The 12,139-nt window shown below is 35.9% G+C and overlaps 1 pseudogene across 1 annotated transcript; it reads left to right on the top strand.

The window, feature by feature from the left end:
- The first annotated feature begins 9,242 nt into the window (after positions 1 to 9,242).
- On the top strand, positions 9,243 to 11,043 carry LOC149201330 (putative serine/threonine-protein kinase WNK11 pseudogene; annotated as a pseudogene). Its single transcript, XR_016253865.1, has 2 exons — positions 9,243 to 9,451; positions 9,762 to 11,043. The product of XR_016253865.1 is annotated as a putative serine/threonine-protein kinase WNK11 pseudogene (transcript).
- Positions 11,044 to 12,139: the final 1,096 nt, after the last annotated feature.

Here is a 12,139-nt window from a genome sequence, read left to right as displayed (position 1 = left end):
ACTTGTGCGTGTCTTTGTTTCTCATGGTTGTCTGTTATGCAACCATCTCACAAAATGGAAGAAAAGATAGATCAATGCCTCGATGTATAAGGTGCCTTTTTGTAATTGTATGCATTTTGATTTTCACTGAAGATTAATGAAAGAGGCCTCCCAACATTAAGCAGGGCCTAGAGACATAACCTCACTGGGTGAACTCTGCTATCAACTTGTGCGTGTCTTTGTTTCTCATGGTTGTCTGTTATGCAACCATCTCACAAAATGGAAGAAAAGATAGATCAATGCCTTCAAAATCAGCCTCTTTGAGGGGGCAACCTCCTTTACATTACACAAATGAACAATTCTTGGATGATAAAAATGAAAAAACCGCCTTTCTATATATAGGAGTCTAAGGGGTCACAATATAATCAAAGTCGACATAAAAACAATAATATAAGGGCACAACAATAACAACAATAACAATAAGGGCTACAATGACAATAGTAAAGGGGGAATCACTAGTATTATAGGGACCTAACATGACCCCCTCCTTAAAAAAAGTGTTGTCCTCAATGCTTGAGTAGTTCTGGATGCTTTTGTATAAAATTCTCATCCTCCCATGTGGAATCTTCAACGGGTAAGTTCTTCCACTTAATGAGATACTCTGAAATTGATCGATTTCGTAGCTATCGAGTTCTTGTTTCTGTGACTGCTTTAGGTTCTAATATGATTTTTCCTTCCTCATCAAGTTCTGGCAATATTGTTTGAACTGGGAGCTTGTCACCTATAACCTTCTTTAAGCATGAAACATGGAAAATTGGGTGCACTCGGGAAGCTGTAGGAAGCTCCAATTTATATGCCATAGTACCTATCTTTTGCAACACCTTGCACAGACCATAATACTTTGCTGATAATTTATTATCCTTATTAGCTTGCTTGAGGGACATGTGTTTATATGGTTGTATCCGTAGGAATACCCAATCACCTACATCAGAACTTCTTTCACTGCGATGTTGATTTGTCTGTTGTTTCATTCTATTTTGCACCAAAGTGAGGTTATCCTTTAAGAGTTGGAGAACTTGTTGTTGATGCTTGATGTGATCTTCCACTGCTTGAGCCTTAGAATTTTCTCTTAAATATGATGTGATGGACGATGGATGACATCCATAAAGGGGCATAAATGGGGTCATTTTTGCTGCAGTATGGAAGGAAGTGTTATACCACCATTCAGCCAGAGGCAACCATTTGACCCATTGTGTCTGTTTATAATATACAAAGCAGTGAAAATATCCTTCCAAAAATTTGTTTACTATCTTAGTTTGCTCCTCAGATTGAAGATGATAAGATGAGTTATGAGCTAAGTGAGTACCAAGACAAGAAAATAATCTTGTCCAAAAATTTCCAGTGAAAATGGGATCTCTGCCGCTTACAATAATCTTTAGGTTTCCATGTAGCTTTTGAATTGTTTCCATAAATGTAGTAGGAACTGTACTTGCTTTAAATGGATGAGATAATGCACAAAAGTGTGCATACTTGGTAAGTCTGCCAATTACCACCATGATATCACTCTTTCCTTCGGACTTGGGTAAACCTGTGATAAAATCCATTGAAACCTCCTCCCAACGTTGGCTTGGAATGGATAAAGGTTGTAATAGACTTGGGGTCTTAATTTTTTCAACTTTATTTTGTCGGCAAACCAAACATTTTGCCACAAACTTTTGAATATCCGATTTAAGGCCATCCAAAAAAAATTCCTTCTTAACCTTGTGGTAATTTTTTAGAAATCCTGAGTGCCCTCCTAAGGGAGAGGTGTGCAATTCCATAAGAATCTTTTGTTTGAGTTGGGAATTCTTACATAGGTATAAGTGATCTTTGTACCATAACGAATCATTTTTCCAGCTAAATGTATCAGATGTACTGGGATCTTGTTGTATCTTTTGAATTAGTGCCCACACTTCTTCATCATTCTTCCATTCATCCCTTGCTTCATTTATCCAATATGGCTGGATAATAGAAATGGTGCAAAGAAATGCTTCCACATCCTCATCCTTTCTTGAGAGTGCATCTGCCACATCATTTTTCTTCCCTTTTTTGTAGATGATTTCAAAGTCATAACCCAACATATTTGTGACCCATTTTTTTTGCTCTTCTGAAGATAATCTTTGTTCTAAAAAGTATTTAAGGCTATCATGATCCGTTTTTACCTTGAAGTGTCTTCCCATTAGGTAGGGTCACCATTTCTTAAGTTCATGTAGTATTGTCAATATTTCCCTCTCATAAATAGCTTTGTGTAAATACTTTCCTTTGATTGGATGAATTTTGAAAGCAATGGATCTTTCTTCTTGCATTAAAACAACACCAATTCCATTTCTTGAGGCATAACATTCCACAATAAAGGTTTTTGTGAAGTCTGGAGTAGCTAAGACCGATGCTTGGCACATTTCCTCTTTAATATGTTCAAAGTCCTTCACTGCTTCTAGAGTCCATGAAAATGAATCTTTCTTCAATAATGTTGTTAGAGGTGCAACTATTCTCCCATAATTCTTAACCGAATTGCAATAATGCCCCGTCAACCTAAGAAATCCTCGCAAATGCTTTATGGATGTGGGGGTTTTCCATTCCTTAATGGTTTTAATTTTTCTATGGTCTACCTAAACACCTTCATGAGATACAATATGACCGAGATATTCCACCTCTTGTACTCCAAAGAAACATTTGGAGCTTTTTGCATATAATATTTTCTCCTCCAATAGTTTGAGCACCCTGTCAACATGTTGAACATGATCCTTCCAAGAATTGTTGTAGATTAGTATATCATCAAAAAATACTAACACAAATTTTCTAAGGAATGGTTTGAAAATGGAATTCATCAAACCTTGAAATGTAGAAGGTGCATTGGTAAGGCCAAAAGGCATGACCAAAAATTCATAATGACCCTCATGAGTTCCAAATGTTTTTTTTCGGAATGTCTTCCATCTTCATTCTTATTTGATGACAGCTTGAACGAGGATCCAACTTGGTGAAGTAAATTGATCCATGCAATTCATCTAATAATTCATCAATGATAGGAATGGGAAATTTATCTTTAATAGTGAGCTTGTTGAGCTCCCTATAATCTGGACACATGCACCATGATCCATCCTTATTGTGAACCAATACTACTGGAGCAGAGAAAGAACTTTGACTAGGTTGAATTATACCAGCCTCTAGCATTTCTGCAACCATACGTTCAATTTCACTCTTTTGGGCATAGGGATATCTATAAGGCCTGATGTTTGGAGGAACACTTCTTGGAATCAAATGAATAACATGATCATGATCACAAATAGGTGGGAGGCCTTTGGGAGTCTCAAATACCTTGGAATGATTGTCCAAGACTGTTTGGAGATATGGAGAAATAGATGGTTTCGATGTGGGAAACTCTAGTGAACATAATTGTGCAATTATGCCTCGTTGTTCTTTCTTTAGAAGCTTTTTCATTCCGTTAGAGCTTATTATCTTTCCCGGTTTCCCTGTGATACCCTTTAATTCAACTTCCTTTCCTTTTGAAGAAAATTTCATGAAAAGTTCTTGAAAATTAAAAGCTATTGTACCCAAGGATTGAAGCCATTGGACTCCTAGTACAACATCAGCACCACCCATTGGAATGGAAAGCATTAGGTTATTCAATACATATTCTCCCATGGATAGGTTGATATTATGGCACTTTCCAGAGAATTTATGGTTCCCCCACTTGCAACCATCACTTGACACTCTGGTGTTGGATATAGCAAGCAATTCAATTCCTTCGCTATCATACAATGGATAAAATTATGGGTACTGCTCGAATCAATCAACACTATTACCTTTTTCTTCTTCATATGTCCTTTTATCTTGATAGTTTGAGTGGTAACTCTAGCCAATGCATTACAAAATATGGTTGGATTCATTTCTTCTTTCTCTAGGGTTTGTTCCTAGTGTATATCCTCTTCTTTTGACGTTTCTTGTTCATTTTCTTCCTCCTCTTCACAATATATGTAAAATAATTTCTTCTTAGCACACTTATGACCTTTAGAGTATTTTCTATCACAACTGTAACAAATCCCTTTTGCTCTTTTTTCTTCCAATTTTGGTGGTGTTAACCTTGTAGGTTGTGGAAGGCTAGGAGCAACAACACTTCCATCTTTATAGTTATGAGTGGTAGGCTTCCTTGTTGCCATAATTATTCTTTCCATTTTTCTTGCCAACTTGAATGCCTTCTCTAATGAATCAGGTTCCCAAAGGCGAAACTCATGTTGGATGTTATCCTTTAAAGTCCCTATCAACACATCAGTCCTATGCTCCTCTGGAATATCTTTTACCCTTATATTCAATTTTTGGAAGTCCTTAATGTGCTCCATCATTGAACCCTTTTGTTTGAGATATACCAACTGGCTAAACAAATTGTTGCTTTTTGTATCCTCATAATGTGTTATCATTTCATCCATAAAAACTGCCCAAGTGACAATTTGTTTACGAGAGCAAAGCCATTGATACCGTACAAACTGATTTGGTTCCAAATATAAAGTTGCAATGTGTACCTTTTGTGTGTTTTGCACATAATGGAGATTGAAATATTACTCCATCTGTAGTATCCATGTTATGGGATCCTCGCCATCAATCTTCCTCATATCGATCTTTGGAACATGGTGGGTCTTCGATCCAATTTTCGAGTCTATGAAATCATGATTAACATTGATTTTGTTCTCATCATGAGTTTCCTTTACTACCCTTTTTCCATTAGTAAGCATTTCTTGTAGAAACTTTGTCAAATATGTCTTCAAATATTCCATCTTAGCTTCCACACATTTCTTTAAATCACCCATCTTAGCTTCCACACCTTTCTTTAAACTATCCATCTTAGCTTCTGTTACTTTTTGTGAGAGTGAATTATGTTGCACTTGGTCTCTTAATTTTGATACATCATGTTGCATTTCTTCCTCTTCTTCATGAGCCATGCTAGAGCTTTCAGGTTGCTTACTAGGTGTTTCCATTTTATTTCTTCGGGGCATCAATTAATGATAATAATGCTTCACTATTCCCTTTGAATTCCTTCAAACTAATTTTTCAAACCAAACTTATGCAAAATTTTAAAAAAGACTACACATCCTTTTTCACTTTGTAGGAGCGCGATATTGAATCTGTTGTATCTCTATAATTTAAGATCTCCAAGGTCTGAAATTGTGTCCTGCATTATCCCTTTGAGTCCTCTTTCCAACCCCGCAAGTATTATCAAGATTGGATTCTCCAAGGAAGAGTTATGCCAAATCTCCCATGATGACCCGATTATAGACTGGTTCAATAGAGCGAACTTGTACGAAGTTCCACATGTCACTGTTTTGACCTTAGGACCTGAACCTGATACACAAAAAACTATAGGCCGTCATATTTATGTAACTTTTTACGAAATTTCAATCTGATTCTCAGAAAGAAATTTATGACGATTTTCCCCAGGTTCCCTGTTTGAGATATAATTCGGGATCCTGCAAAAACCCTAACTTCGTTGGAACATATCTCTAAAAATATAGCGAGAAAAGATATGAAATTTGGATCCGAGGTTCAACGCGATTTCGGATCAAATGGGTTTTTTTTTTAGGTTTTGAAATATCGTAGAAAAAAAATTATAATGAAAATTCCAAGATGACCTATTTGGAGCAACGAAACCCTAGTATCCAAAGTTCTGATATCAAATGCTATGCAACCAGCTCACAAAATAGAAGAAAATATAGATCAATGCCTTCAAAATCAGGCTCTTCGAGGGAGAAACCTCCTTTACATTACACAAATGAACAATTCTTGGATGATACAAATGACAAAACCTCCTTTCTATATATAGGAGTCTAAGGGGTCACACTATAATCAAAGGCAACATAACAATAATAATATAAGAGCACAAAAATAACAATAGTGGGCTTCTATGGGGCACAATAATAACAATATGGGGACAATAGGGGCACAACAATAACAATAAGGGCTACAATGACAATAGTAATGGGGGAATCACTAGTATTATATGGACCTAACATTGTCTTTTATTTTTCTTCTTATATGTGTATGCATCATATGGTTACATGCTCATTTAAATACAATTATGTATGCATCCTTGAAATGAAAATATCCAGATCATATCGATACTTCGGGGATTTTAGAGAATAAGCATGAAGAAATGGCCAAGGGTCAGTATCTCAGTAAGCATCAAAATTTTCAAACATAAAACAAGGAAAGCATGGGAATTTTGAAGTTTGAATATATTATGAAAATAATGTGGGTCATGAGGATACTGGGACTTTTGAGAAATAAGTAGAACAAACAAAGTTTTGATATTGCCCAATTTACAAAGATAAAAGTTAAACAAACATAAATTGTTTAAATATTAGTGATTTTTAAAGAAATTTTGATGTTTGACATGGGTTTTGGTTAATTTGGTTATTTATAATGTAATAATCACAGGCTAAGAAAAATTCTTAATAAAAGACATATCATTAAAAAAGAAAACAATTGAAGGATCTAGCAAATTCAACACAAAGAATTACTAGAAAACAAAATCAAATTGAAAGATCTAACAAATTCACAAAAAATAAATTAAAATGAAATTTTGGTAGGAGAACCCCTAAATTTTTTGGCAAAAAATTAAGAGGTGTTGTCGAGGCTCAACAAAATGACAAAGGGATTAATTAAAAGATCTAAAAAAAATAGAGAACATTTAGGAAGTGGAAATAAAGAGTCATGCATGTTGTTGTTCCTGTTACCCACCAACAATTCCTATTTCCTCCTCCTTTCTCCAGGGTTATTTTTGCCAAGAGATGAATAGGCACATAAAGAGCCATGTAAGCATTATAGCTAGATATTGTTAGAATGAAACACTAAGCCCCTATTAGAAGCTAGATTTCCCTTTTGGGTTTTCAGAGTAAATTTATGAGTTCATGGTGATTTATTGTGTTTGATTTCATTGTTGCGCAAGATCTATGTGTGAGATTGTTGATGTTCTTACCTATGTTGAATGAGATGCTCTAGGTACTCTTAATGGGCTAGCATGATGAGTTTAAATTTCATTTGATAGCTTTGATAGCTCATAACTATATAAAAAAGACCCCTCTTTTTCCTTGTGTGGTATGGATGCCAATAACTCTAGAATGTCCACCATCCAAGTCCCTTCGATATTTGAGATATATCCCTATTAGAAATTGTTTGTTGCAAATTCTTAGCTACTTTTCTAATTTTATGTCCCTCACATTTAGCATTACAATCCTCATAAATTGTTGGATATTATGGGAAATACTTAAGCATACTTTTTATTCAAGGTTGATAGAAATTGAAAACACTTAGCTTTGTTAATGATCCTGATGACGTCTAATTGCACACCATAGAGCCAAAAGTTGGTTGAGAACTGTGGGTGTCGCTCAAGTTCATATGCAATCGTATGAATGAGTTGAGAGTGGGTTTTGTAATACTTCAATTTGTTGCTAATTAAACACTAACATAACATTTTAGTTGATGGTTTGTAGTGATCTAGATTTGCACTGTGGTATTCTATGTTCCTTTAGATATAATCAAGTTTGCAATGCATTACACTCTTAGTGGACAAGCTTGGGAGTTGCTCTTTGAGAGGGAGATAACTTTCAAATCAAAGGGGGATTATGGAAGAGAGGATAAAGAAGCCAAATGGGCACATGCTTAGATGACTTTACATGGTTTGATTGCTCCCAATGCTTATATTGCTATTGGACATTCATCCATGATTGTAGAGAAAGGAAAAAGACATGACATCATCGCAACATTGAGAGAACTACATATATTAAAGGGGCATGTGGAATCAATTGTTCATTTAAAGGGATTGGACATCAATGCCATACAATGAGCATATAATTTTTAAAATAGGCGAACTACAATCAAAATATTTATGCTCAAGCCAATTCATCTTGAAATTTGGGAAGACATATGAGCAACACTAATTTGTGTCATGAAACCATTCTAACAAGTTGCTATGAGAGAGAATTCATTAATCACATAAATAGTAGGAGCCTAAATTTGACCAAGTTATTCGCACAAAGTTCGTTTCAACTTCTATTCGCATTCAAATAATTTGAAAAGTTTAGATTTGTGAGGTTAGTTCTTAGATTGAAATGAATCAATCCTTAGGATATGAGTTGTAGAGCTTTCTTTGAGCTCATAAGTCTTTTCCTTTTTTTTTTTACATTAATTTGTTGCATGTATTTGTACCTATGTAAGAGAGGAATTTGGTTGTAAAGAACAATGTGCTTCTCATGTTGTTGGCAATGGAAGTGCAATCCACACGGGTTTGTTACTGAGCATTGATCTTGATACCTTGCAGCAAATCCAAGTCTTAGAGATCAATTTTGAGAATAGAGTACTCAACTTCCAATAGAGTTGGAGACTTGACATTAGTTGGCTATTTGTGGATGGAGACTTTCAATTGCAATGTCAGCTGGGTTCTTGTGTGTACGTTACATAAACGAAGGAGACAATCAATCAATTCACAATAGAATTTACATAGATAACATAAACCTTGCAACCATAAGAGGAACAAAGATCCTTGTGCAGGGCAAAAAAATAAGAGACCTAATAGCCTTTTTTGTATATAAAGTCCTTTGTACAAGTTTGAAAAAGAGACCATAAGCATACTTCCACATAGGATCCATGTTAGTAAAATGAGTACGCTATAAGTCACTTGTCTGCAGATCAAATATAATCGTAATGGTATTTTTGCCATGAAACTTTATATTGTAAATCCTTTGTGGATGATGGAAAAGTTCAACATCAAATACCCATGATTTATGGTAAAAGGAAAATGTACTATTAAAAAAATTGTCTTTTAGAAATCCCATAAAAAGAGATTAACACTTTGTAATTGATTTATTAACTAATATTATGGATTCAACAAAATTACAAATAAACATATGCATCTAATTTTATTATTATTATTATGTTCTTGGCTCTAAAAGATAAATAAATCTAATCTATTTTTAGATACTCAAAACAAATCTAGATTTCACATGGAAAATCATGAAAGCCACTCAAGTTTGAAACATTCTTGCACCATTAAAAATATACCACTTCAGATTCTTACACCATTCGCTTCTTCTTGATTCTCAACCTCTTGAAATTTGAATGGCCCAAAAGAAAACGTGCCGGCTGACTGCTTGATTCTCATCCTCTTGAAATTTGCATGGCCCAAATAAGAAGTGCATGTTGACTTTGTTTTAGAGGAGCCGGGTCTTCCACTCTCAGATTGTCCAAGAATCTCGCATCGCTTATCCATTCTGAACGGCGAGGCCCGGTCAAGCACAGGTTAACTGGTTACCCAAACCGACTCATGGGCGGCCCGGGGATAGATATATTCAACAATGCTCTTTGCTTTTTCAATGAATTATATTTCGGGAGGTTTAAAATTTTCCTGAACAATCGTTGTGCGGTCTTTGCTTTGACAGGAAAACAGGTATGTTTTCTGGGTTTTTTATGTGTAATCGCTTTATTTGGATCGCACTGCACTGTAATTGTTCGGTTCTTTTCCATTTTTTTGGCTGTTTAAGAATCCTGTTGTTCATAATATTTGTGTTCTCTGGCCTCAAACCCTTTCAACGCTTGTTTGTTTATTGGTATCACACCTTTTTCGTTTTTGGTTTTCTAAATTAACGTATAAATTCATATCGAATTGCCTCTTTTTAAATCTAATTATTGTTTCCAATTTCTGGATTTATAATCTTGTTTTGGGCTGCTTTTTTATTATGGTGGCTTTGCCTTTTCAGCATCTCTGGAGCGAAAATGTTATTGGTATCTTCAGTAACCCCCATGGTAGCAAAGTCTTCCGTCTTTGCTATCTGTTCGTCATCTGAATTCAGGGAACATCTCCTTTCTTCTATCTTCCTTTAACCCTGCAAGGGTTTCTGTTAATGCAATTCAAACAAACTGTTGGAATTCCGGGGTTGGGGTTTGTTTCTTTTCCCTTTCCTTTATAGGAAGAAGAGGAAAAATGCCTGGTGTAGAATATGACGCCAGTGATAAGGACAGGGAACCCTTTGTGGAAGTGGATCCCACTGGCAGGTATGGTCGCTATGAAGATGTGTTGGGTCGTGGTGCCATGAAGACGGTATACAGAGCTTTTGATCAGGAAGATGGTATTGAGGTTGCTTGGAACAAGGCGTCTCTGCAAAATCTTGATGATGTTTCCATTGAGAGGATCTATTCAGAAGTCCGTCTGTTGAAGTCTCTCAGGAATGAAAACATCATTACGTTCTACAATGCCTGGTTGGATAGAAAAACAGGGCACGTGAATTTCATTACTGAAGTTTGCACCTCGGGTACCCTGAGGCAGTACCGTCAGAAGCACCGGCATGTTTCCATGAAGGCCGTGAAGAACTGGGCACGCCAGATACTGTATGGATTGCATTATCTGCATAGTCATATGCCTTGCATAATTCACAGAGATTTGAATTGCAGCAACATTTTCGTGAATGGCAATACTGGCATTCTTAAGATTGGGGATCTGGGTCTTGCTGCTACCCTGGAAAATGATCATGCTGCACACACTATTATTGGTACACCAGAATTCATGGCCCCGGAATTATATGAAGAGGATTACAATGAGCTTGTCGATGTTTATTCCTTTGGCATGTGCTTGCTGGAGATGGTTACTCTGGAGATCCCTTACAGTGAGTGCCGTAGCGTTGCTCAAATTTATAAGAAGGTGATTTCTGGTATAAGGCCTGCAGCATTGGGAAAAGTCACCAATCAAGAAGTGAGGCAATTTATTGAAAAATGTCTGTCAGTTACATCGGCAAGGCCTTCTGCTGCAGAACTTCTGAAGGACCCATTTCTCAGCGAAGTACAATCGAGTAGCTAGTACATATGCATGTTTGACTGCTCAATTATTTTAATATTGAGTTGGGGGTTTCTGCCAGCGTCTGTAGGAACTGTTGGTGGAAATATGTGATGCCAAATGCTAGGAAAAAATGTTTAGATATTATTGCATGTATCTGTGGGATTTTGATTATTTAAAATTAATAGATCAAGATTAATTTTTTTTTTTTATGCGCACAGTTCATTTGTGGATTTTGTTGGCAATTCACTTCATAATAGGATCTGCCAATGTGTGTGGAATTAGGCATGATATTTTTTGTTTATGACATGGGCTGATTAAAAAGCTGACGTTGTTTTGAATTGGCAAAAACAACTTTAGAATATATTGGAGATTATAAGGCCAAATACCTGTTGATTATGCAATGAATTGAAATATGACCGCATCATTTAGAATCAATATAATAACTATGCATTTGAAACATGACCCCAACATTTAGAATTGTGACATATTCCAAAATGGCTTGTAGAGTTGGAGTTATTGATGCTGGAGCATCTGTTGGTTGAGTGGTAGGGGTCTTGGACTTAAAAGGAGGAATATGCTTGTCATCGGATCCCTAGAATATTGACAATTTGTGCATTGTAGAGGCATGTTAAGCTGGATTTCTAGGTGGCTTGTGCATGCTATTGTAATCCTTGCCCATCATCGACGCAGATAAAATGAAGTCCCATGGGTTAGATAAATGAAGGTTGGATACAGTGAGCTCACTAAATGAATCACAAAATAGAATGTATTAGACAGTAGAAGGTAGTTGGTTGTGGGACATATAGCATGTAATGGTTAAGGCAAGCCATAAGTGTGGTTAGATTGACAATTTGTTTTCGAAAGAGGTGCTGGTTAGATTTTTGCAATAAGTTTTGTCAACTTGTATGTCATCCATTGACCTTTGTGAAAGTACTTACGTTAATTGTGTTGTGTTGTTCTCATGGTAGAAGGGTTTTACCAATTTGGTATAAAAATAAGATTGATACCTACGTGTGAGTGAGGATGATTCTAGTAGAGAGAATTTAATGGTTATAATCATTATGAGGGTGAAAAATAATTGTAGCAAACAATAATATGGCACAGAAAGGGATACTAGTTTGGGGCCGAGTACAATGAAGAGATGCCTCTAATGAAATTCTCTGGCTGTTGAGAACCATTTTTACTATAAGATGAATGCTAAGGAAGCAACCTAGATAAGAGTAGTTGCAATAAATTTTTGTGATGTGAATGATGATCACCTTGAACAAGAAGTTACATAAGAAGTTGAAGAAGCCTAGGCTCTAA

The sequence above is a fragment of the Pinus tabuliformis genome, chromosome 2_1 (assembly GCF_031772625.1).
Source record: "Pinus tabuliformis cultivar Carrire ecotype Pingquan chromosome 2_1, CPIR1, whole genome shotgun sequence".
Classification (NCBI taxonomy): Eukaryota; Viridiplantae; Streptophyta; class Pinopsida; order Pinales; family Pinaceae; genus Pinus; species Pinus tabuliformis.
Note: the sequence above shows the minus strand (reverse complement) of the source record. Positions and strands in the feature narration are given on the sequence as shown.